This window comes from Dermochelys coriacea, chromosome 7 (assembly GCF_009764565.3).
Source record: "Dermochelys coriacea isolate rDerCor1 chromosome 7, rDerCor1.pri.v4, whole genome shotgun sequence".
Taxonomy (NCBI): domain Eukaryota; kingdom Metazoa; phylum Chordata; order Testudines; family Dermochelyidae; genus Dermochelys; species Dermochelys coriacea.
Genome location: NC_050074.1, coordinates 98303519 through 98329405, shown reverse-complemented (window position 1 = coordinate 98329405; position 25887 = coordinate 98303519). Strand labels below are relative to the sequence as shown.

The 25887-nt window shown below is 40.0% G+C and overlaps 1 protein-coding gene across 5 annotated transcripts in view; it reads left to right on the top strand.

Moving 5' to 3' along the window:
- INPP5A (inositol polyphosphate-5-phosphatase A) overlaps positions 1-25887 on the top strand; it is a 444123-nt gene that overhangs the window by 50639 nt on the left and 367597 nt on the right. The gene's annotated exons all lie outside the window — the stretch shown is intronic.

Genomic DNA, 25887 nt, shown 5'->3' with positions numbered 1-25887 from the left:
CACTTAGGTGCATTTGAAGATTTGTATCTGCAGTCCTCTGGGTCAAGATAAAAAGGATAGGGAAGGGGTAATAGAGAAGAGGAATGAGAGAGGAGGGAGATGTTTTGGGTTTTAGCAAACTTAGCTTAAACAATATTTTATGGCATGAGACTCAAATTAATGAGAGAAGAGCAGTTTGGGAGTAGCTGTCCTTTTATAGAGGATCAGAGGAAAAACCTTGGTGGTCTTAAATAGCTTCTTTCATGCTTTTCTGCTACCTCCTCTGTCATATTACCTGTCCCTCCCTGCATCTCCCTACCCCCCAATTTTCCACCCACCAGAGACATTTACAGAAACATTTAAACTGCTCATCTGAAATCTTCAATGCTCAAAGTAAAGATAAGTCTAACTCTTAATTTTAACTTCCCATTGTCTCCTAATGTGAGATTCTATTAAATTTTTTGTTACTTTGCATTCTGCTTTGCTGTTACTTTTCAGTCAATGTACAATACATCAGACACAGGAAAATTTTCAGAAGCCCCTAAATAACTTGTAAACCTATGTCCCATTGATTGTTCGGGATTTAAACTCATAAATTACTTCAGTACTTTTGAAAGCTTGACCCTTAATCTCTGTGTATACACCTTATTTTCCACCTCACCGAAATGTTGTAAGGCTTAATTAATGTTAAGTGCTCTGAGGTTCTCAGATGAAAGATGCCAAACGCTAAAGTCTTGCATTTCTTCAATTAAGCTGGTTAGAAGAACTATATTTTCCATATTTCTCCCAGGATGGAAGCTGTTCTCCAACACGTATTACATATTAGAGATATCTTGTGATAGTACATCTAACATTCATACATCTAACATTCATACATATTTGCTGTGTAAATATTAGACATATTATGCTACTTAGTTTTTCTTTTCTTTTTTTGTTTGCACTAGTGTATTTAATGCTGTGCTGAATGCTTAAATGTCAAAGCACAGATATTTTCCATATTCTGAGAATTAATTTTAAAGAAACATTTGCTTATTTTTCTTTTATTTATTATTAGAAATATTTTCTCGAGCTAAAGTATACAACATAAAGGTAAAACTGGGAATGTTTATATACAATACACATACTTTAGAACTGTCTTGGGGGGGGGAAGTATATAGCTGGCCACTTTCTCTGCTTACTAGGTAGACTCCCTTAAGATAAGTATTTAAAACTCTGCAGATTTATTGGAAGGAATACATTTTTTGTATATGAGAGCCTTCTGCACATGAGGTAATACATATAATCCATGTGTTTCTATAATTTCAGTAAACCGTTTTTATTCTTTATCTCTTGTGTCATGTTAACATTATTGACAGTGACTGCAATACATACAAGATTTGTGTCAATAAGTGAAAAATGATTTTCTTTTTAACCAGTCCATTGCATTAATAGCTATTCAGCTTAGTTTCCACTAAAGAATTTTAAATAGCAAATGTTTGCATTAAACAATGTCCTTATATCATGTAAGTGTATAGCTGCTTCAAAAGTTGCCTCTGTGAAATCAGAGGATTTTTCATGAGTAATCCTGACACTGGGCTTCAAGCTTTTGATACAGTCTCCCACAGTATTCTTGCCAGCAAGTTAAAGTAGTATGGGCTGGATGAATGGACTGTAAGAAGGATAAAAAGCTGGCTAGATCATCAGGCTCAATGGGTAGTGATCAATGGCTCCATGTCTAGTTGGCAGCCAGTATCAAGCGGAGTACCCCAAGGGTCAGTCCTGGGGCCGGTTTTGTTCAATATTTTCATTAATGATCTGGAGGATGGAGTGGATTGCACCCTCAGCAAGTTTGCAGATGACAGTAAACTGGGAGGAGAGGTATATACACTGGAGTGTAGGGATAGGATACAGAGGGACCTAGACAAATTAGAGGATTGGGCCAAAAGAAATCTTACGAGGTTCAACAGGGACAGGTGCAGAGTCGGGCACTTAGGACAGAAGAATCCCATGCACTGCTACAAACTAGGGACCGAGTGGCTAGATAGCAGTTCTGCTGAAAAGGGCCTAGAAGTTACAGTGGACGAGAAGCTGGATATGAGTCAACAGTGTGCCCTTGTTGCCAAGAAGGCTAACGGCATTTTGGTCTATATAAGTAGGAGAATCGCCAGCAGATCGAGGGACGTGATCGTTCCCCTCTATTTGGCAAGGGTGAGGCCTCATTTGGACTACCGTGTCCAGTTTTGGGCCCCACACCACAAGAAGGATGTGGAAAAATTGGAAACAGTCCAGCAGAGGGAAATAAAATTATTAGAGGCCTGTAACATGAGTTATGAGGAGAGGCTGAGGGAACTGGGATTATTTAGTCTGCAGAAGGAAGAATAAGCAGGGATTTGATAGCTGCTTTCAATAGCAGGGAATGAGAAGGGATTTGATAGCTGAAAGGGATTCCAAATAGGATGGATCTAGATTGTTCTCTGTGGTACCAGATGATAGAACAAGGAATAATGGTCTCAAGTTGCGGTGGGGTAGGTTTAGGTTGGATATTAGGAAAAACTTTTTTTCACTAGCAGGGTGGTAAAGCACTGGAATGGGTTACCTCGGGAGGCAGTGGAATCTCCTTCCTTAGAGGTTTTTAAGGTCAGGCTTGACAAAGCCCTGGCTGGGATGATTTAGTTGGGGATTGGCCCCACTTTGAGCAGCGGGTTGAACAAGATGACCTCCTGAGGTCCCTTCCAACCATGATATTCTGATTATAAAAGCTGAAAGATTGTGTCCCTGACCATGTTTGAATTACAAATATGGTAACATAATTCAAATAAAGGTAAACCCGAAGTCTTTAAAAAAAATTTTGTTGGGAAGCATGAAAAATTTTCATTAAAACTGAAATCAATGTCCAGAGAATCCTTTCTAATATAAATTTAGATGACTAGTTCTTGGCCCCTTTTCTTCCTCATGTCTATGTAACAATGCAGTTCTTGCAATGCAAATTAGACAGACTCTATTGGAATATTTTTATAAACATTTTTTATATCAGTAGCATGAGGTACTGATTTATGTTAACCCTTTGGTGTTCTGAACATTCCTGAATACTTTATAATGTCTTCTGTAGATTGTGCTGTATTGGTAGCCTGCTGATAGTTGCATAAATTATATTCTATGCTTTTTAATTTAACTTTTATGCCTTTGGGCCTCAGTTTACCCATCTCTGAAAAAGGTATGAAATTTTACCTAATGGGGTATTGGGCTATATTTAGCACTTGTAAAGTGCTTTCAGATTCTTGCATTGAAGGTGCTATAAAATGCTAAGTTTATTTTATTATTACTAACAATCTTTTCAAGCAGATGAGAGCTACTTCCAAAAAAAAAAAGTATGAAACGTTATATTATATAGATGCCAGTTTAAGTGCAGAATGGATTGTAAACCATAGTAATTACACATGCTATACCCTCCTGGTTTCTTTTAATTGTGCAATTAATTGATGGCAGCACTGTAGTTAATCTTGCAGTAATAACAGTAAATGTCAGCCAAAGTTGTGCCAGAGGTCAAACTGCACCCAAGAACTATTTTTTCTTCAGGAAGCATTTATGTTGAGATACTGCTTATAAATCCTTTTGTATAGCTAACTGATCTTGTATCCTGTAATTGGAATCCAGACTGGGCTGAAGTCAAGTCCAGCTGTAGTTCATTCTCTTGAGGGCAGCTTCTACCAGGCTTTAGCTAAGTAACCATGATTAATTTTGTGCAAGTAATATGAATCTGGCTTGGTCTTGTTTGTGACTTCTTGAAGATCTGCTAACATTTGCCTTGCCTTCTCATGCCTTGAACTATTGATAAAGGAACTTTCTTTACATATATGTAACTTGCAAACTAGTCTGTATACCCATTCCAGTGTTAAATTCCTTCTTCCTCCCCCCCCCTCCCCCCCAAAAAACCCCCAAAACCAAATCAAACCTAAAAATAGTGGCTGATTCATAATATTATCTGTACAAAATTAAGTATTTCTAAAACAGGCTGCTCCATTAATTGTATTTTTAGTCAATTTCATTATATTTGTATGGCAAATGTTTTTAAAAATTCCACAAGAACATGCATATACTTTCCAGCTACAACCATTAACAGTACAGAACACTACTGTAATTTTTACACTTCCATTTATAAGAGTATACATTTCAAGGACATTATACTTGAAGTCATGCTGTCCACTTGTCACAGGGTGTGACTGAGTGCACCTTGTATTCACACCCGCTTGTTGTGATAATCTTTATATAGAGTATGTCTTTTGGGGTATCATTTGATAATTAATAACTCACTGGTCAGTAATATGGTGGAATGTATGTAGCAACATGATATATACAATTATGAACATAAACTGAAAATGTGGCTGCCAGACAAACATTGTGACGCACCCAAGGGGGCAGGGCAGGTGGTAACACACCCCTTGACTAATCTGGACTGCACCCTGGAATGTCATACAGAGGGTACAGGTCTTTTGTTGCCCCATGGAGAGAAGCCTGTAGATCTGCAGTACCTCCTCCCAGCAACGCCCCTGCTAGGCTGCTCTGCTGCTAGACAGCAGCCTGTAGTTTCATAGATTCCTTCCCAGTCAAAGTCCAGCAGCAGCTCAGGAAGGCACTTTCATCTGGGAGCTAATTAAGTGTATTTGAACCTATTTAGATTCAGCACTTTTAAAGTGGGACTGGGTTATTTCCACTGAAGAGAGAGTCCAAGGTTGTGCCAACCAGAAATCGGGTCAAGGAGCTCCAGGGGAAACCTAAGAGCTACCCTTTTGGCTTGTATATTTTTGTCTTGGTCCTTACGGCCAACAAAGTTGCATGAAGGGGATGCAGCCAGAGATTCTTTCCAAGTTTTTCATTTAGTTAGAACTCCTGAAATTAACGTTGGAGAGGATTATTGAACTGAAACCTAGCCCTCTGGTGAATTGGAGCACAGCTCTGGACCTGGATTACTCTGCAAAATAAATTGTCCACTGCTGGTCATAATAAAAATGTTCGGTATTTAATTTATACACCATCACTAGTACAGCAAGAAGTAGATTTGTTAATTGAATTGTAAGCATGTAAGCTGAGTTTGGTCTCCTGTAATGCAGGATCACTCACACTTTTTTTTTTTTTTAAATGGGGAAGATAAAAATAATCTTCCAAGGTATTAGTGGGGATGGGTTGCTCTTTCAAGAGACACTCACTCATTTTCCCCATCCCCTCAGAAGTTCCATGTCATCACTACACAATTTCTTGCTACACTACTTACTTGTGTTTGGCTCCCTCGGATTCCTTTTAATGCTACTTCATGTAGCAGCCAAAAATGATGGTCTCAAGAATAAAGAGAGGTGCTACTTCCATAACCTTCCTACCTCTTGGTGATCAAGAGCATTCACGGCCTACGCTCTGATTGGCCGGCTGTCATTCTACCGGGCTGGCCACTTGGGCACATCACAGATTCAGTTCATTTTTTGGTGCCTGCTACTGCACCTCCTTGTTTCAACAGTGACTCCTGTTGAAGATGTACTGGAGGAGAGTAACTAGTGTTGACACTTTTGCCCTCATTTGGACTTTGTCTATACAGGGAAATTGCCAAAATAGTTAATGTGTTAACAGGTAACGTGATGATAAACACTTGGGGCCAGATTTTCAGTCCTAACAAGGTTCTCTTTTCTGCTGATAACACAAAGCAGTCATACAACTGCCCGAAACGTGCAGTTGAGGATTCTTCCTGATATTTTTGGCCAGCTACTTCAGCTGTATACCACCCACTTCCTTCATTACCCCAAGCTTCAAATGATGGCAGAAGGAGGTGGTGCAGAGTACATGGTGTTCTGCTGATTCTGAGCTGGTGTAGCAATGCCTTTGGGAAGTCGTGGAAGTAACTGATGAGTGGGTTAAATTCTTTTTAAGATTGAAATTTAAGAAAAACATGATGTTTATGTTCAGTAGTCTCTTGCACTGTTCACAGTTGAAGCTCAGATAAATAACTGCAATTTGCCAGTCATTGGCAGCTGTATGTAGCTGTTACTTTTTAGAACTGAAATATACAAAGTTACTGTGACGTCTGAATACTCTGCAGAAAATTTCCATAGCTGGGGATGAAGTGCAGGAAAGTCACTGCATTCTTTTTTTAAAAAAGCACAACAGCTATAATTCATATTGATTTATTTAAAAGAACTGTACAAATCAAATGTTTATAATATGATTGCAGATACTGTAAGGACTTTTATTTTTTATTTTTTTTTTTTTTTTTGTTAAAATAGCAACTTAGGCTCCACACAGATCCAATGGCAGGATCTGACCTCAAGTTATTAACTGAAACATTTACTGAAATATTTGTTTAATTTCTGCATTATATTCAGCTTTTACAGCAGAACTAGACTGATCTGTTTTTAGACACTTCTTAAGTCTCATGCACTACTCTGAACAACTTAAAACAAAATTGATTATTACTCAGATGTATTTGATTTCATTACTTGTAATCAGGAAAATATAGTAATATGAAAGCATTTATATTGTATATTTATTTATTTATATATATATATATATATATATATATATATATATATATATATATATATAAATTTATATTTATAAATTATAATATAAATGCTGAGTCTTTTTAATAATAATAATAATAATAAATAATAATAAATCATTGTACATTTTTAGCTTGCACTTGTTTGCATGGTATTCCTTTCATACAAGACTATTTCTATATTATTTAAAAATCTAGCTATAGAGTTCTATAGCAGAGATATAGTTCTCTATTAAATTTATATAGCATGGTTTAAACATTTTATGAATAGGATATTATTTACTATTAAATAATGTTTTGAAATTAATCTTACAGTGGGACTCTATTGGTTCCATCCCTATTAAATTCTATAACTGGTTTCTGTGAGGGATTTAAGATCACATCTTTTATGACTTTTATATTTAAAGAAATGCCCCAAGTCACCTAGAGTCTATTACAGGAGCCTTTTTTTATACTGGAATATTAAGTAATGTACATAAAATAGAAAGCACAAAAAAAGTTTTGAGCAAACTTTTATATTTACTTTTTTGATAACTAGTGACCTAAATACTCCTGAGCAGGTAGAAATCTTAGAACTTGACATTTTAAGAATATATGTTCCGATGCTAAATAAGGCAGAAAACAAAACTCTTAAACATTCATTTTAAAGCATTTAGAGCTAAACTTTCAGAAGGAGGGGGCGGCATTTTGTGGAATCAGTTTTCACCTGCAGGATTTTTGCATGCATTTTGTGACTAGAATTGAACTGTAGCCATGCATGTATTTACATCTGTAGTTATGTGGTTTCTGGTGGATATCGGGTAATTAGGGCTGTCAAGCAATTTAAAAAATGAATCGCATGATTAAACAACAATAGAATACCATTTATTTTAAATATTTTTGGATGTTTACTACATTTTCAAATATATTAATTTCTATTACAACACAGAATACAAAGTGTACAGTGCTCACTTTATATTTTTATTACAAATACTTGCACTGTAATAAACAAAAAAATGTATTTTTCAATTCATCTCACACAAGTACTGTAGTGCAATCTCTCTATCATGAAAGTTGAACTTATAAATGTGGAATTATGTACCAAAAACTGCATTCAAAAATAAAAGAATGTAAAACTTTAGGGCCTACTTCAGTCCTACTTCCTCGGCAGCCAGTTACTCAGACAAACAAGGCTGGTTATAATTTGCAGGCGATAATGCTGCCTGCTTCTTCTTTACAATGTCACCTGAAAGTGAGAACAGGAGGTTGTATGGCATTGTTGTAGCTGGCGTTTCAAGGTATTTACATTCCAGATGCACTAAAGAGTCATTTGTCTTTTCATGCTTCAGCCATCATTGCAGAAGACATGCTTCCATGCTGATGATGGGTTTTGCTTGATAACGATCCAAAGCAGTTCAGACTGACCCATGTTCATTTTCATCATCTGAGTAAGATGCCACCAGCAGAAGGTTGATTTTCTTTTTTGGTGGTTTGGGTTCTGTAGTTTCCACATCAGAGTGTTGCTCTTTTAAGACTTCTAAAAACTTGTCACACCTCATCCCTCTCAGATTTTGGACAGTACTTCAGATTCTTAAACCTTGGGTTGAGTGCTGTAACTATTTTTGGAAATCTCACATCAGTATCTTCTTTGTGTCTTGTCAAATCTGACAGGGTAAGCACTGCCCTGAGACCCCTCCCATACCCAAACTCCTCCCCCTTTGCTGCGGGGGGGGGCGGTGGGGTCACAGTGGCCCGAGACTGCTCCAGCAGCAGCCCGCTGTGGCTGGCCCAGGAGCTGTCTGAGATGCTCAGGCAGACCCCGGGCCAGCCGTCCTGGCTGCTGCAGAAGTCTCGGAAGTCCTAGAAAGTCATGGAATCCATGACTTCTGTGATCTCCGTGACAAACTGGCAGTCATGGGTGGGAGGTTATTGTCCAGGGTAATGCATAGCAGTAAAATACAGGTTTATGCAGGGGCATTCACTTTATCAGATTTATAGTTATTGACTTTAATCATGTTGAGTGAGGCTAACTCTCCAAAACACTAACTCACATGGAATTTGGGAATGGTTTTAGAAACTGGGTGGCTGGCTCATCTAATGGAGCAAAAGCAAATTTTAAAGCTAAATCACTGCCATCTTGGACACTTTCTCTTTCCTAAGGAATCCACTGGGGCTGCCTGTTATCTTACTACATAATTTATTGAAATGGAAATAATTGATTTACTATATTAGTGGAATTCCTGGTCTACCTAAAAGGTCTGAACGATAAATATCTCCTGTTTTTAAAATGAAAATCTAGAGGAAATTGATGGTGATGCATATGTTTTTGTGAAAATCCCTCTCTTTTACTCAGGATATAAAGTTAACACTTAACTATTCAGTTCTCATAATAAAGATTTGTCTGTCTATAACAACTTCCCAGGACTGTAGACCATTACTTGTGAGAGTATGGTGTTTCCATTGTTTACCACAAAATTTTCATATAGCTTTCGACACCTTTTGAAAAATGCACAGCTGCTTTTGGAATGTGCCAAAGAAGAAGCTGGCAATCCAACAGTTCTTACATTGCGCCTCCTTAAGTTATTTTTGCTGTGGGTGTATTTATAAAATGTCAACTGGCCTCTTTTAGAATTATTTGAACTGGTCAGAGATCAAGTTTCATGCTGAACTTGCTATGAAGAATGAAATCTGTTTCAAAAGTAGAATGGATTTTAGTTTTAGTCATTTGTGTAAAATAGGTTAATTGGTTTGTGGATTATTTGCCATAACATTTGACAGTTTACATGAAACATTTTTCCTCCAGAATTTATACTGTATGTCTATGACATAATTTTAGATGCTACTAGAAACTTAAAATTAGCAGGTAATGGTCCCTTGTATGTTTTATAAATAAATAGGCTAAGCAATTGCTTAATAGGGTGTGACATAGGTGACTTTTCAAACGGACAAGATATTTATTACTTGTATTCTAATACAGCGTTCATCTTTTGCTGTAATATTTACAGGTAAACATAGATGTAGTAGTAAGAACAGTCTTGCCTGGTAGAAAGTGTTGTACAGAGAAAAATTAAATGCAAACTGAGATTTGAACCTGCAGTCCTTTCTCAATAAGGTGTAAGGCCCTGATCCTACAAAGATTTAAGAATGAGTTTAATTCTACACCTCATGAGTAATCCTATCAAATATAGTGTGCAAAGTTAAGCATGTGCATAAGTCTTTCTTATTCATACTCAGGTACACAGATCCATGACATTTGGGTCTCTGTTCTGTGGAGCCTTAGAGGCAGACGATATCCATCAGTCAGTGCTAGGGGAGGTTTGGTTCCACCTCTCAGAAATTGCTGTTTTTTGTCTGCCTCTTCAGCTGCAGGCAGACCATCGCATCCCTGCTGCAGTGCAAATTTGAAGAAGCCAACGAAGGAAAAGGGGTAGGGGTGTGTGTGTGTGTGTGTGTGTGTGTGTGTGTGTGTGTTTTTAAATGGCTAGGCTGCCAGGGTCTGCCTGCCTTCGTCTGGAGAGGGGATTTCCTCTCTCCCCATTATACTGGGACTCTTTGTGCCCCCGCTCATCCGTGCAGAAGGAAAGCTAGAAATTGGGCTTCTGAACATCTCCACTGATTCAATGCCTGGATGGAGACTGGGGCCTGTTCTGTGGAAACCCAGGCCCTTTCAAGCGCACAGGCTGGAACAGGGTTTCCTTCAGATGCTCTCCCTTCCTGAAGACCCTTATTCACTTCCATAAGGTTTAGATCAACCCCTAAGGGAGTAAGTGAAACAGAAGGGCTTTGCGCAGATGCTCTTCCCTAGAGTGAATTTTGTCCAAATAGCATTTTCATAAATAAAATGCAAAAAATGTTTTTCTTTTTGCACATCTAACATAATAAAATATTTTATAATTGTGCATTTTTAAATATTGAATGTGACTGAAATTTACATTATAGCTCCCCTGCACCTCCCAATCAATGTACCATTTTTGGATATAGAAGATACTAAAGTCTCTTGAGAGACTGACTAAATTGTTTCAAAGACGCTTCATACAGGTAGGGATGTTATTACCTTTGACTGAGACTGTAGTAAAATGTCACTGCTACAAAATTTAATATCTGATGGTATTAGGATGCTGTATTTTTTATTTTTCATATTCATCTTGCAACCACTCTTTTCCTAATAGATATATCCTTTAGAATTGTTCACATGCTAGCCAATGTGCAAAAGACTTTTCCCCCAGAAAAGGATACGAGTCTTCCCTTATGGCAAACAGAGAGTTGATCAATACCAGAATTGAGTCTATTTGTCACTGAAATGAGGAAGAGTACAATGGCCATACGTGATTCTCACTGATGGGACCGTTTCTTGAGATACTTTCTTGGTTTTGAGTCTCCATGTCACTTGCTTGCCAGCTTTCTCTTAGTGAGCTCTATGGAGAATGATATCCTTGTCGTTCAGACATTGGCTGAGGCCCAAGAGATTTCCTGGCTTGGCCTATGTGACTTTGTGCAAAGGAAATTAAATGTGAGCTGAGTGACTAATTTCCTAAGGCTACTTTGAAAGTCCCAGCTTTTGTGCCTCCGATCTGAATCTGTATAAGGGGGAAAGTGTTACTTGCCTACTTCACAGAAGTCCTGCTTACCATAACTTTGCTCTCAACTAGCACTACTAGCAACACATATCAGAATTTTAAAAGATTTACAATTGTCACAATTGCCTTTTCATGTCCGTTCTCATCAAACCATAGTATCTGACAATTGGCTTTCCATTTTCCTATCTCCACTGAATCCCTCTTGAATTATCTGAACAAGACTGACATACTACAAAATGTAATATTCTTCTTCCCTTGTGTTCCATTGCAAATCTGGAAGTTGGTTAAATATTTAGAAGCCATTTTAGGGTGGGGAAAAAGTAATAATTTTGAACTTGGTGTGGTCAGAAGAAGAGTTTAACTTTGGTTTGGGAACCTGTTTTCCTAAACAGGAAAAGAGCGATTCCAGCACAGTTTAGAAATGTTGATACAATGTGAAGTGCACTTCCTCATGGGAGAGAAAAATTAGGTGTTACCTCATTGCAAACAGGATATCTCTTAATAGGTTTAAATATATAGGATTTTCCATGTTTTTTTGAATTCGTATAGCAACAAACACAGAAGAGTAAATTTAGACTGAATTGCATTATTATTGACTGACTTGGATAAGACGTGCATTGGAATTTGAGTAATATTGTTGACTTAGGCTTTAGTCTTCCTGCTATTGCTGCTACAATCCCTTAGGAATCCAAGGGTAAATCAAGCCTTTCAATATTACTGTTCTAAAGTTATACTTCTCTAAATATCCTATTGTAAACAAAAGTCCCCCTCCCACACAGATTTTAGGGAAAGATTGGATCTAAACTAACCAACTATTTCAATGAGCCCCAGAAAGTGGGCAGATATTAGGACAACAAAATACACCATATGTTTGTATTTCTGGAATTACTTCTGTCTTTAAGGAAAGGGAATGTGTAGTTAAATGAAAGTGCATTGGGGTCTTCGTCCTCAGAGTAATAAAAGGCAGATATGGAGGTAACCCATTTGAAAAAAAGAATTAAGTTCCATCACTTCATATTTTATATTCCTATCAGTCTGTTACTGAATGCCTTTGAACTCCATGTTTTTACAATAATACAGGCTGACATAGAATGGGGGCCTGATCCTCCCCTTGCACAGTGTGTTTCAGAAGAAATTCCACTGAAATAAAACTGGTGGAAGTGAGAGGAAACTCTGGCCCTGGCATTGTGAACCCCTTTTTGCTTTCCAGTAGTCTGACTTGATGAGCCACAGTTCTGTAAAATAATATAGGACAACCCTTGCACTGTCTCTTTCTATCTTCAGTTACTTCTAAATTGGCTTGTTATGAAAAACTAGATCACCTAAAGGGCCACTTTCATCTTGAATTTTTTTAAATTAGTAAGTTTCAAAAATTCAAGTTTTTTGATAGGAAACACTTATAGAAAGTCTTGAATTGCTTAAAAGAATCTTTTAAACAATTTAAAATGTTTTTTCTGCTTCTGCACTGAGGTTTATAAGCATCTTAACAATCTTATTTGGGCCTGCCCTTCTTTCCCCCTTGCACATTGTGGTGGGTTGGTGCCCCACCCCCATGCCAGATTGGGCTACAACAGGCCAGAGTGGCTGCACAAGGCGGTAGCCAATCAGGGAGGGCCTGTTGGAGCCAATCAGGGCTAGGCTAGGCCTTATATAAAGGCTGCCCAGGAAGCAGGCAGTCTTTCCCAGGCCTTCAGAGGGTGAAGATCTGTTTCCTGCATGAGGAGACTAGCACCAGGGACAGCGCAGTGCTGGGCAGGTGGGGAGAACAGATGGGAACTCCCACTGGGTACCTGCTGGGCTGCGGGCCCTGAGAAAAAGGGCCTAACCGGTGCAAAGGGGTCAAAGGGGAAATGGCCCAGGGAGAGAAATGGACAGGGAAAGAAGGAGGTCAGGCAGGAAGGCTGCTGCCAAAGGGTTCCTGGGTCAGGACCCAGAGTAGAGGGCGGGCCTGGGTCCCCCCCCCTTCCCCCTTGCACTTCCACCTGGCCGTTAGGAGTGGCCATCCCCTGCACCAGATCCTTGCCAAAAGGGGTTAGACTTTGGGGTGTGGTTGGCCATTATGGCTCGGGTGAAGAGAAGGACTGCTGATACCACCAAACCCCTGCAAGGGGGTGAGACCAGAGCAGTGGGCACTGCCGGAGGGAAGCGTCCTGAAGAGGACGCTGTAAGCTGGGAGCAACGTGGATCGAAATGCCAATCTAGGGCGAGAGATTGATGGGACACAACTGGCAGAGGGCACTCCGCATGAACTGAGCTAATTCCCAGAGTGAACAGCAAGAGGTGCTGCGATGGTGAGTCCCAACTCCGTCACACACACCATTGCCTGTCTACCAGCAGCTCTGAAGTAGCACCTCCAAACTTCTGAACTCTTCTTGAGGACCTGCACAAGAGCCCCAGGGTGTGAAGAACTGCTCACCCCCATAAGGATCCTGTTGTTTCTCTACCCTTTGCAAGAATCTGAGGAGCTAATGGCTCTGCTAGTCTTTTTGTGAACTATAAAGGAATCTGGAAAGGAAAGAAAGAGACATTTCTCTGGCTGTTTTTGGCTCCTGTTCTTCACCAGCTACATGCAGAACTGGGGAGGGGAGATATCCTCCTACTTGCAAACCCTGAAAAACAACCAGCAGTTGCATTACTGGTAAATATCCTCTGTCAATGCTTGGGAAGATCATGGATGTAAAGTTCCCCGAGTGACTGATATCACTATGGTGAGAGAGGACGTGCAAATGCCCTTCACCAAAACTGTGTGTAGAAAATTCTGTCAAATGCGCAAAGTTGCAACAAACTGCAAAGGGAATTTGTTGTACTAACTTCTTTGAATCATAGTAATCTTAGAGGCTATTTGTAACCTATAGTAGATATATTTCTGTCTGAAAACTTTGAAAACTTTTAAGCTGATGCTCCTTTTAAAGTAATGGAGGTTTGTCTGCTTTTTGACTTTAGAAGCAAGTCAAGAAGTATTAAACACCAGAGAAATCTTTTTTCAATACTGACAATGGACAGGCCCTCTTCCTCCTCCCACCCCCCCCCCGCCTCCCGAAAAACCATGTTCCTCTAAATATTGCAAATGTTCTTCTTAAAATGTCAGGCATGTACTTATTTTAGTGTTGTTGTATGCCAAACTATTGTTTTATTATGGGTCATGGGGAGTTCAATATTACTGACAAGTTATTAGATTGGTTTCTAAAATTAGCACTCTTAGTACTGGCTGTAGTTTTTCTTATTTCAGAGAAAGAACTGTATTTAACAAGAATTTTTAAATAGCCTTTGCTAATTGTCTCCCTTAGAATGAAAATTCTTTACTTTCTCAGAAAACTGTTTTACTAATTGAAAAAGCGTAAATAGGTTTAGGTTTCTATAGAAAAATATAGTATAAATTCGAGTTGACTAAAAGAACCTATTTTTTTTCCTCTTACATCAACTAAATTGTCATGGGGGAGGGGAGGGAATTCCATAATTCAGCCAAGTAAGGAATGCTTCTCTCTAGCACTGATTTTAAGATCTTCAATAGAAGAACTAAAAGCAAATGTATAAAGATTGGGCACTTCTGATATGAATTTAGAAAATATTATTTCTGATTTGGAGAAAGAGGAAGCAGTATGTAAAATAGAACTGGACATTTCTTATAAGATACTTAATGAAATATGTCATGGAAGGCTAGGAATGTGATCTTACAATTTACTGATTCTCTGGATTACTCATTATCTCAAAATCCCCATGAATCAGTGTTGCTAAGATCCAGGAACTTGGTCATATCCCTTTTTGCTTCTAAAGTCATAATTCTTATTGAGACAGTTGGTGATTGGGACACAAAGCCAGAAATAAATAAATTGATCCACTTAATTGACAAAGGATGGGGTAGAGTGGGATGGATGGTTGTGACACTAAGCACCCCTGTATTCACACTCCACATGCTATTGTAATAATCTTTGTAGAGAATATTTCTTGTGAGGTATCATTTGAAAACTGATAACCCACTGACTGATACTATTTTTGTGTGATATATGTACGTGGTGTGTATTGAGAGTTATCAAGAGATGCTGAAATTATGACTAATTTGTGTTTTTAAACCAGACACATCAAGGGAAGTTGATAAACAGGTAAGTTGATAAACAGGTATGTCCAAAACAAAGGAATGTGGGTTTACCTCAGTTTACATATAAGCAGCATGAAGAGAGTAGTGGAGAAGATTGCAGGAAACAGAACACTTAGATTTTAGCAAACATCAGCTTGCGGGGCGGGGGGGGAAGGGGGAATGCAGAGGGAGCAGACTTCCTTTACCACCAGCATCCATGTCACCTTCCTCACAGCTTGAATAAACTTTACTTTGTGGGGTAACCTTCCTAAGAATCCATTTCAAAGGTTAACTAAACAATACAGACGGGGTCTGATCCTTCAGTGGTAAGCAATTGAATCTGCTGATTGTGTAGCATATTACTGTATTATAAAAGTGTAAGAGGTCTTTTCAAAAAGCAAATGACAGCTGGTGATTTAATATCATTTTGAATTTTAATGTATTGACACTACACGATATGGATACTACTGATATTATGAAGTTGGTTCCCTCACAGACCAGAGAGAAAGCATGTATTTACCTGTCTGTCATATATTTAAGCATGGTGGAATCAAAACAATGGAAGTCCCATTATATACAGGAGGATGTGAAATGCACAGGAAGGGAAGAACAGTGTGAGGTCATCCTGCCTCTTGAAACAGTCACTGAACTTTGGAAGATATAAGCAAAGACATACACCATCTTTGGCATTGCTAGACTGAAAACAGGGAACTGAGATCTTGCAAGCTGAGAAAGATGGTCCTTGAACCAAGAATGGCCTGAAGTATTTGGAAGCTTGAATATATGTGCTTTAGGCAAAGATATTTCAGATAGGAAAACAAGTGAAGCCAGCATCTTGTGCTTCTATGGAAGATTCTGACTGAGGGAAAGTCAGCCATGGCTGGGAAGAAGAAATTTTGGTGAACCGTTTTTGAACAAAGCATGTCCCTTGCTATATTAAGTTTTAGATTTGTGTTTTTCACTTTTATTTGATTTAACCCTTTTTAACTTTATTCCTTTTACTTGGCATCACTTATCCTATGTCGTGTAGTTAATAAATGGTTTTATTTTTACTATAAACCAACTCAGTGCTGTGTTTGCATATTTACCCCAGCTAAGATAATTAGCTGTGATGTACTCTTTTTTTCCTCTTTAAAGGAAGAAACAAACCTTATTATTTCTCTAAACATACTGAGGGCTGGACATTGCAGAGCACACAGTTTTGGGGAAATTTGGGATTCTGTATGCATTGGGGTGACTTTGCCGGTTGTAACCCAGGCTGATGAAAACCAGAGTGGGGCTGTAGACAGGCCACTGGGGTCACAGATGCTGAACCAGGGATGGTTGCACAGCACACAGTCACTCATGGTGTGATCTGCATGTTTGCTACTGACTTACTGCTACTGACTTTTAATCCTATCCTGGCAGCTACAGTAGCAAAGCACTGAGAGGCACTTATGGGTACAGGGTAAGAAGTGACAACCCCTTAGTGGGCTGGGTTGCAGTCTGAACCACATGATAGTGGTACTGCTCTTTTTTAGTAGCTTGTTTTAAAAATCAGCTCTGTTTGCTTCAGGAATACCTTTTTGAAAAACACCCTGTAATATTGTTACAAAAGTAATTGGCAGTATGGGTTGTTGTGAAAGTAGAAATTATTCCCTTATCGAATGTCAGTTTCCATACTGACATTTCCCCCTCCCCCGTCCCTCCCACCCCTCGCTTTTTAAAAAAAAAAAATAAATAAATCTTACCAGTTAAACCTTGGTGTATTTGGGTGGGTTTTTTTTTGTTTGGTTTTTTTTGTACAGATCTTAAGTAAACTTCCCCTCATTGCAAAATATCTTGCTGACCTCCATGAGCCAAACTTCAGCCCTGAAGAATATTCAATTCATGATGTCATTTGAAGCAAAACTCTCTAGGGATTCTGATAAAGCTACAATGTCTCTTGGCCACTGGTTCTTGTATATTAGAAAAGCTGCTTTTTATATACAGGAAATACAGTTCCACACACTTTCCGCTGCCTTCCTTTGATTTCTAGAAACATTCCTTGTCCAAGGAACACAAACATGTAACTTCCATGTATTTTATATTTTTGTACTTTTATTGTTTTAAAAATTGTGCAAAGTAGAGCTGTTGGACTTTTCTGACTATTTGCATTGACATCATTGCTTAATGTCAAAATGTGCCATATTTTGAAGTGTGTTAAGCTCATGTAAGAAAAAACAAATGTACATCAATCCATGTGATAAGGGGGCAGGAAGTGCATTTTTTTATGGAAGTAGCAGCTATGTATTCTATTCCTGTCCAGCTCAGATCTCCTGTGCAATGTGGGGGCTCTGTTTGGAATTTGAGGGAAAGTAATTGACCAAAGGGGATGAAGCACCTCTTTTAGCCACCTGAGCTCTTGAAAATTCACAATGTTTTTCTGAAGAGGAGAAAAAAAAAGATTGGGGGTAGTTAATGCTACTCAGAGCTTTATTACTTGGTATGGAAAATAAGGGAATTTTCTATATTTCTTAAAAATATCATGTGAGCCTCAGTTTACCTGTGAAATATTATCCTACCTGATTACATAGAGTTAAGTCAAAGGAGGCTGTAAGGGAGAAGCTAACAGGAAATGACACAATGGCATTCTCTGTGAGTGTGCCTTATCTTTACCATGAGGAAAAACAATGCAGACGCTATTAATTGGGGAATATCCCTGGCCAGTTTCCAAAAGGCTGGTGCAGTTAATTTTTCCAGACTTAACCTAGGATGGAAGCAGATGCTAGCATAGGCAGAAATGGAGGTTATGGGTTGTTGGCAGTGGCTAGAGGTTAGTCTCTAGACCAGGGGTCTCAAACTCAATTTACGTTAGGGCCAGTGCCAGTTCTCAAATCCTCCCAGTGGGCCAATAATGTTACTGAAGGTGTTCAAAAAAAGAAAATGTTTGCTGTATTTTTTATTTTGAATTTCTTAGAAATAATTAAACTGTCATACAACTTTATACAATTCTTTGCCTGGCAACACTTCAGTTCTGTCAGTTTGTTAATGTTTGGCCTCCGTGACTGAGCAGTTGAAACCTTCAGGATTGCAGCAAGGTGGGCATCAGATAGTTGTGTTTGGTATTTTGACTTGTTTATATTCATTGTGGGGGGGAGGGGGAAGTGGTGGTGCCTCCATGGCTGACTGTTCCTGGTGACTAGTGATGGTATCTCTGTCCCTCTCCCCCAGCCAATGGGAGCAAAGAGGGGCGGCACCTGCAGCAGACATTGCCTGCAGCGTATCTGCATGTGTCTCTCCTCCTTGGGCCGCAGTGGGGAGATTCTCGGGCTGCAAATGGCCCATGAGCCGGGACTTTGAGACCCCTCCTCTAGACGCTGGCAACATGCTACAGCACTGCAAGTCTACTTTTTCCCGCCCCAGAGATAAAGATAACCGAGCAGAATGACATTTACTGAAGTTTGCAAGGAAGGATTAAATAAGGGGAAATATGCATATAGACCTTTATTGCTTTTAGCTTTTTACAATGCATACTATGTACGGTTTGAGTGATTACATAATGCTTTATTTTGAAGACGCTGTTTTTGAGCCACTAAATCAGTTTGCTGGTAACAGGTCCCCCAAAGGAAAACCGCTTTCAGGTGCCAAACACAGTTGGGCCTGTCATTGCTAGCATGGTGGGGGAAAAAGAAGGCTGCCATCCAGGGATGCAGTCCAAGAGTGGGTGAACTGTATTGTTCCACTCTTGGGCGAGATGTAGGAAGTGAGGCTTGTCACCTTAAGTGCATATGGGAGGGACTGAAAAGGTTCTAAAGTGCAGCTCTCCCTGTAACCATGATATTTGGCTTCTATTCCCCTTAGAGTGTCTGGACAGGACAGGGAGAACCAGTATTTTGGTTAGATGCCTCTGCAGGGATGGCCAGGAATCCATGCAGTTAGGGCCAGATTTCTCACAGATCATTGGACTCCATGTGGCTGACAAATAAGGCCCCCTGTCTTGGCTGCTAGAGCCTCCCCACTGAGGGTCTACTGCAGGAATGCCAGTGGGTTTTATGAGCCACATAGAGTAGTGTGTGTCACTAAAATGTATCTATAGTGCTACTATGGACAACAGCACTTGTTTATAAAAATAAAATGAAATCTGGTGTACATCTCCTTCAACCTGTGCAGCTCTTGTATATCACTGACATTTATTTTTGTCCTCTCTGCTGTAACTTTTTCCCACTATCTGCATCCTGTACCTTGAATTTGTGCCTACTCATTTGGGTCCCCTATGCTCCTAGACTTACTCAGCTACGGATTTATTTACTTTTTAACCCAGGTAATTCATCCTCTCCTCTCAGGATGAAGACTTTCTCCCGCCGCCTCCCATCTGCCCCCAACCAAAATACCCCAGGCAAGATTTTTTTTTGGTCTGTTCTCCCAGGGCTATTTTTGGTCTGCAAACTCCCATATCCCCTCACACATCAGTGATCACAGTACAGGCCTCATGCAGTAGCCTTTCTTTCCTTATCTTTTAAAAGTATTTGGCTGAGGTTCATCTGCAGCCTGTTTTATAGGACTCAGACTCCTACTTATGAACCCCTTGTTCATTTGACTACCCTTGTCTGGTCAGTAAAAGCTGCCAGGATTTCTGTGGGAACTTCATCCAGAGGCTGGTGAGAGTAATGGACTTTTTTTTTTTTACATATTTTTTATTATCATGGATGATGCAAATTTATATACTGCCCTTTAATGCTCCAAAGGTCATTACCCATCACTGCACCTCACTAAGCTTTTGTGTCCCTGTTGATGTCTGGATTTATCATCTTAAAAATAACTTAAATTTCTTGGTGTCTTTTTAATAATGTGCAAGTCCAAAACTCTGTAAATGTATTCTTTCAGGGTAACATGCTTATAAATACAGTATAAAAATGGCAATTTTTCAGAAAAATGACATTGTATAATTGACACAAGCTGCACTATGCATCATTTCTGTATTATACAAATGTAACACAGTGTAACTTAAACCCACCAATTAGTTTTTAGTGGGGGGGGGAAGCTTCATTTTGCTTGTAAGACTTAAGGATCAAAGAATCAGGCACTTACACCGAATGAAACACATGCTGAACCTTTCTGGATAAAAAGATTTTGGCCTTATATGCTCAAACTGAGCCAAGCAAGTATGTCACAACGTTTGGGTCATATTCTTATTCTAAATGCTCTCATAAAAACAGAGTTTACAAGGTAAAAAGTGTTGAACTGAGACACTGATCCTGAGAAACCTGAGACTTTGTACATCTGCTCTTAGGAAGTTTAAAAAAATGACATGCTCAGTGCCACATTCTGCTCTTGGTTACCTCCATGGATCTCTAATTAAGTTAATATGCGGGGATGGAAGAGAGGGATTTGCTCCTTACATATTGCGGTGGTGTTTTTGTTTTGTTTTTTATTGTGGAAATGGAAGACAGAAATGGCTCTTTTCCGATAAAATGACCAGATCTTTGCCCACTGGAATATGAGCATCTAAAATGGCAACTGATGAACCTTTACTAAGAATTGCATCAGGATACCCTGTCTTGAATCAGCATGGCCACACCAGGTCAAAATGTTTAGTCATTCAGGCTGGCATGTTTTTAGTTGTCCAGTAATAGCACTATTTTCCTTTGTGCTGATGTGCTGTTTCCCTGTGATTTGAGATGAGAGGTTATAGAAAGATACAGGCAAGCCAGTGTTTGACAGGTAATGTGTGTTCACTTTTCTCTTTGAATTGGTGAAAAGAAATGTTGCTGTGTTGGAAAATTACTCATGTTAAGACTTCAACATTGTTAGTACCGAGCGTTATCTGTGCTAGTTCCTGCTCCATTTCAAGTGTTAATGTGAGCATAATGATTTATTTCTATCTAAGCAGGAGCACTGCCTAATTTATTTAGCATAGAACTGTAGTTAGGAGTGCTGCAGTTTACTCATAAATTTGTCTCCCTGTGATTTGGTCAAGTCATTTAATTTAGTTTGTTTTAGTCTTTGCAAAATGAGTATTTGATAGTACTTAGGTCTTGTGATGTTACATTAATTAACAAAAAACACTTCTCACTTATACAAGTAAAGGCTTAGATGACATATTGGTACAAATGCCTGTATCTTTTCTACACTAGCGATTCCACTGCTGCTACCACTGGTGGAGGTGATGGTGGGGCAATAGAGGATGATTTTTTTTTTTAAACTGCTACATAGACGGCCCTACTGACTTGTCAAATTATTATTTGTTTGCTTTGTACTGCAGTAGCACCAAGAGACCCTGATCAGGGATTTGGGCCCCATTGTGTTAGACTGTGTGCGTGTGCGTGTGTGTGTGTGTGTGTGTGTGTGTGTGCACAAACGTATCTACCTACATACATTCCTTACTTAGAGAACTTATGCTCTAAGTGCAAGAGAAAACTGGCTAAAACAGAAGTAGAACGAGGTAATAGTGACACAAGTATGATTGGAGTAATAAGCAACAATTACAACACACCAGCTACCTAACCACTGTCAAGTGTTATAGACCTTGCAACAGAAATCATTATTAAAGAGAGATTTGAAGCAGGATAAGGTGGCTGGCTTTGAGGATTTTTACAGGGAGTTGCTCCCATGCTTAAGAACTGTCATGGGAGAAAGTATGATGATGCTTGTGGGAAAATTTCACTAATAGACACAACAGAGGCGAAGATTGTCAGCTTGATAATGTATAAGAGAGGTAACGGTGGGACTAAGCTATGAAAAGTCAAGGCGATCTTGGAAGCAGCATTTTACATGGATGTAAGGGTGTTTTCTCAAGAGGAGAAAGGGGAAGGTTGTAGTAGCTAGCATGTGCTGATGAGTAAGGTATTTTGTAGCAAAAGGCAGTGATATTTAAATAGTCTGGATGCGTGGGTCTCAAGAGAGAGCTGAATCAAAGATGATGCCAAGAGTATGTGCCTTAAGTGACAAGGAGGAGGGTGAGGTTGTTTACAGTAAAAAGAAAAGGAGTACTTGTGGCACCTTAGAGACTAACAAATTTATTTGAGCATAAGCTTTCGTGAGCTACAGCTCACTTCATCGGATGCATTTGGTGGAAAAAACAGAGGAGAGATAGATATAGATATAGATATAGATATACACACACACACACACACACACACACACACACACACACACACACACACACACACACACACACACACAGAGAGAACATGAAACAATGGGTTTATCATACACACTGTAAGGAGAGTGATCACTTAAGATAAGCCATCACCAGCAGCAGGGGGGGGAAAAGGAGGAAAACCGTTCATGGTGACAAGCAAGGTAGGCTAATTCCAGCAGTTAACAAGAACATCAGAGGAACAGTGGGGTGGGAGGGAGAAATACCATGGGGAAATAGTTTTACTTTGTGTAATGACTCATCCATTCCCAGTCTCTATTCAAGCCTCAGTTAATTGTATCCAGTTTGCAAATTAATTCCAATTCAGCAGTCTCTCGTTGGAGTCTGTTTTTGAAGCTTTTTTGTTGAAGGATAGCCACTCTTAGGTCTGTGATCGAGTGACCAGAGAGATTGAAGTGTTCTCCAATTGGTTTTTGGATGTTATAATTCTTGACGTCTGATTTGTGTCCATTCATTCTTTTACGTAGAGACTGTCCAGTTTGGCCAATGTACATGGCAGAGGGGTATTGCTGGCACATGATGGCATATATCACATTGGTAGATGCGCAGGTGAACGAGCCTCTGATAGTGTGGCTGATGTGATTAGGCCCTATGATGGTATCCCCTGAATAGATATGTGGACAGAGTTGGCAACGGGCTTTGTTGCAAGGATAGGTTCCTGGGTTAGTTGTTCTGTTGTGTGGTGTGTGGTTGCTGGTGAGTATTTGCTTCAGATTGGGGGGCTGTCTGTAAGCAAGGACTGGTCTGTCTCCCAAGATCTGTGAGAGTGATGGGTCGTCCTTCAGGATAGGTTGTAGATCCTTGATGATGCGTTGGAGAGGTTTTAGTTGGGGGCTGAAGGTGATGGCTAGTGGCGTTCTGTTGTTTTCTTTGTTGGGCCTGTCCTGTAGTAGGTGACTTCTGGGTACTCTTCTGGCTCTGTCACCAAATGTGAAACAGATTGACAATGTATACCTTCAATTCAGCAACACTGCGATGGGTACCCGCATGGCCCCACAGTATGCCAACATTTTTATGGCTAACTTAGAACAACGCTTCCTCAGCTCTCGTCCCCTAATGCCCCTACTCTACTTGCGCTACATTGATGACATCTTCATCATCTGGACCCATGGAAAAGAAGCTCTTGAGGAATTCCACCATGATTTCAACAATTTCCATCCCACCATGAACCTCAGCCTGGACCAGTCCACACAAGAGATCCCCTTCCTGGACACTACGGTGCTAATAAGCGATGGTCACATAAACACCACCCTATATCGGAAACCTACTGACTGCTATTCCTACCTACATGCCTCTAGCTTTCATCCAGATCATACCACTCGATCCATTGTCTACAGCCAAGCGCTACGATATAACCGCATTTGCTCCAACCCCTCAGACAGAGACAAACACCTACAAGATCTCTATCATGCATTCCTATAACTACAGTACCCACCTGCTGAAGTGAAGAAACAGATTGACAGAGCCAGAAGAGTACCCAGAAGTCACTTACTACAGGACAGGCCCAACAAAGAAAACAGAACGCCACTAGCCATCACCTTCAGCCCCCAACTAAAACCTCTCCAACGCATCATCAAGGATCTACAACCTATCCTGAAGGACGACCCATCACTCACAGATCTTGGGAGACAGGCCAGTCCTTGCTTACAGACAGCCCCCCAATCTGAAGCAAATACTCTCCAGCAACCACACACCACACAACAGAACCACTAACACAGGAACCTATCCTTGCAACAAAGCCCGTTGCCAACTCTGTCCACATATCTATTCAGGGGATACCATCATAGGGCCTAATCACATCAGCCACACTATCAGAGGCTCGTTCACCTGCGCATCTACCAATGTGATATATGCCATCATGTGCCAGCAATGCCCCTCTGCCATGTACATTGGCCAAACTGGACAGTCTCTACGTAAAAGAATGAATGGACACAAATCAGACGTCAAGAATTATAACATTGAAAAACCAATTGGAGAACACTTCAATCTCTCTGGTCACTCGATCACAGACCTAAGAGTGGCTATCCTTCAACAAAAAAGCTTCAAAACCAGACTCCAACGAGAGACTGCTGAATTGGAATTAATTTGCAAACTGGATACAATTAACTTAGGCTTGAATAGAGACTGGGAATGGATGAGTCACTACACAAAGTAAAACTATTTCCCCATGGTATTTCTCCCTCCCACCCCACTGTTCCTCTGATATTCTTGTTAACTGCTGGAATTAGCCTACCTTGCTTGTCACCGTGGACGGTTTTCCTCCTTTCTTCCCCCCTGCTGCTGGTGATGGGTTATCTTAAGTGATCACTCTCCTTACAGTGTGTATGATAAACCCATTGTTTCATGTTCTCTGTGTATGTGTATATAAATCTCTCCTCTGTTTTTTCCACCAAATGCATCCGATGAAGTGAGCTGTAGCTCACAAAAGCTTATGCTCTAATAAATTTGTTAGTCTCTAAGGTGCCACAAGTACTCCTTTTCTTTTTGTAGTGGAGAAGTAGCTCTGAGTTGTTAGCACAGAGATGATAGTTGAAGCTATATTTTGAATGGGATTACCTAGAGATAAGGTGTGGAGGGGTTAAAGACTAGAGCTCTTTTGGATGTCCACTGAAAGCTGGTGTAGTGGAGATGATGAAGTTCCTCTGAATGAAGTGCTGAAGGTGCAAATAAAGAGGTGGGACAACCAAGAGAGGAATGTGACTTGAAATCTGAAGGCGGACAAAATTTTTAGAATGCAGTGGCTTATGGTGTCCAACACAACCAAGAGGTAGAAATGGAGGAGGAGCAGGATGGAGTATAGGCCCTGAGATTTGGCCAGGAAGAGGTATATAACATCTGAGAGCCATTCCAGTGAAGTGCAGAAGATGGCACCCCCTCTGGAGGGGGTTTAAGATGGAATTAGAGGAGAGGGACTTGAGACAGCAGTTAAAGGCTGTGTTCTATGAGTTGAGAAATGAAAGGGCTAAGTGGGGGTGCTAGTTGGAGAAGCAAGAGGGGTAAAGGATTTTTATTTTTATTAAGGTGGCAGACTTATGCATACTTATTTTGAGAGGGGCATGAAATAGAGGAGAGGGAAAGGTTGAGGATAAAGGTGGGGGTGAGGATGGAAGCAAAGGAGCTCAGGAAATGGGATGTGATGGGGACCTTGGAGTCAGTGGAGGGGCTAGAGGAGGCGAGCAGGTGGAAAATCTCAGTTTCAGCCATGGAGGAAGGAAATGAGGGGTGAAGACGGAGGCTGGGAGGCTACATCAGATCTTGACAATTTTTCCTTTGAAGAAATCCTGAGCTGAGTGGGTAGAGGTGGCGAGAAAGGGGGAGAGGGATTAAGAGAGATGAAGGTGGCAAAAAGACAACAGGGTTTGTGAGTATGGATCTCAGTTAGAGGGCAGAGAAGTTGATGCTTGGCTTAGGAGAGGAAAGAATGAATTTGTAGTGCAGGAATTCTACCTGGTCATGTGTCTTCCACTGGAAGCACTTTGTTTCACAAGGGCAGTGCAGAGGAAGTTGATAGTGGGGGGGTGAGCCAAGGCTAAGGTTAGTTGACATCTCAGTTACTGCACGATCCTTTTCTTTGGCCTTGACAAATGCAATCTCATCTTGTCATATCCATTCAGAATCCTGTTACAAAGATAGTTTT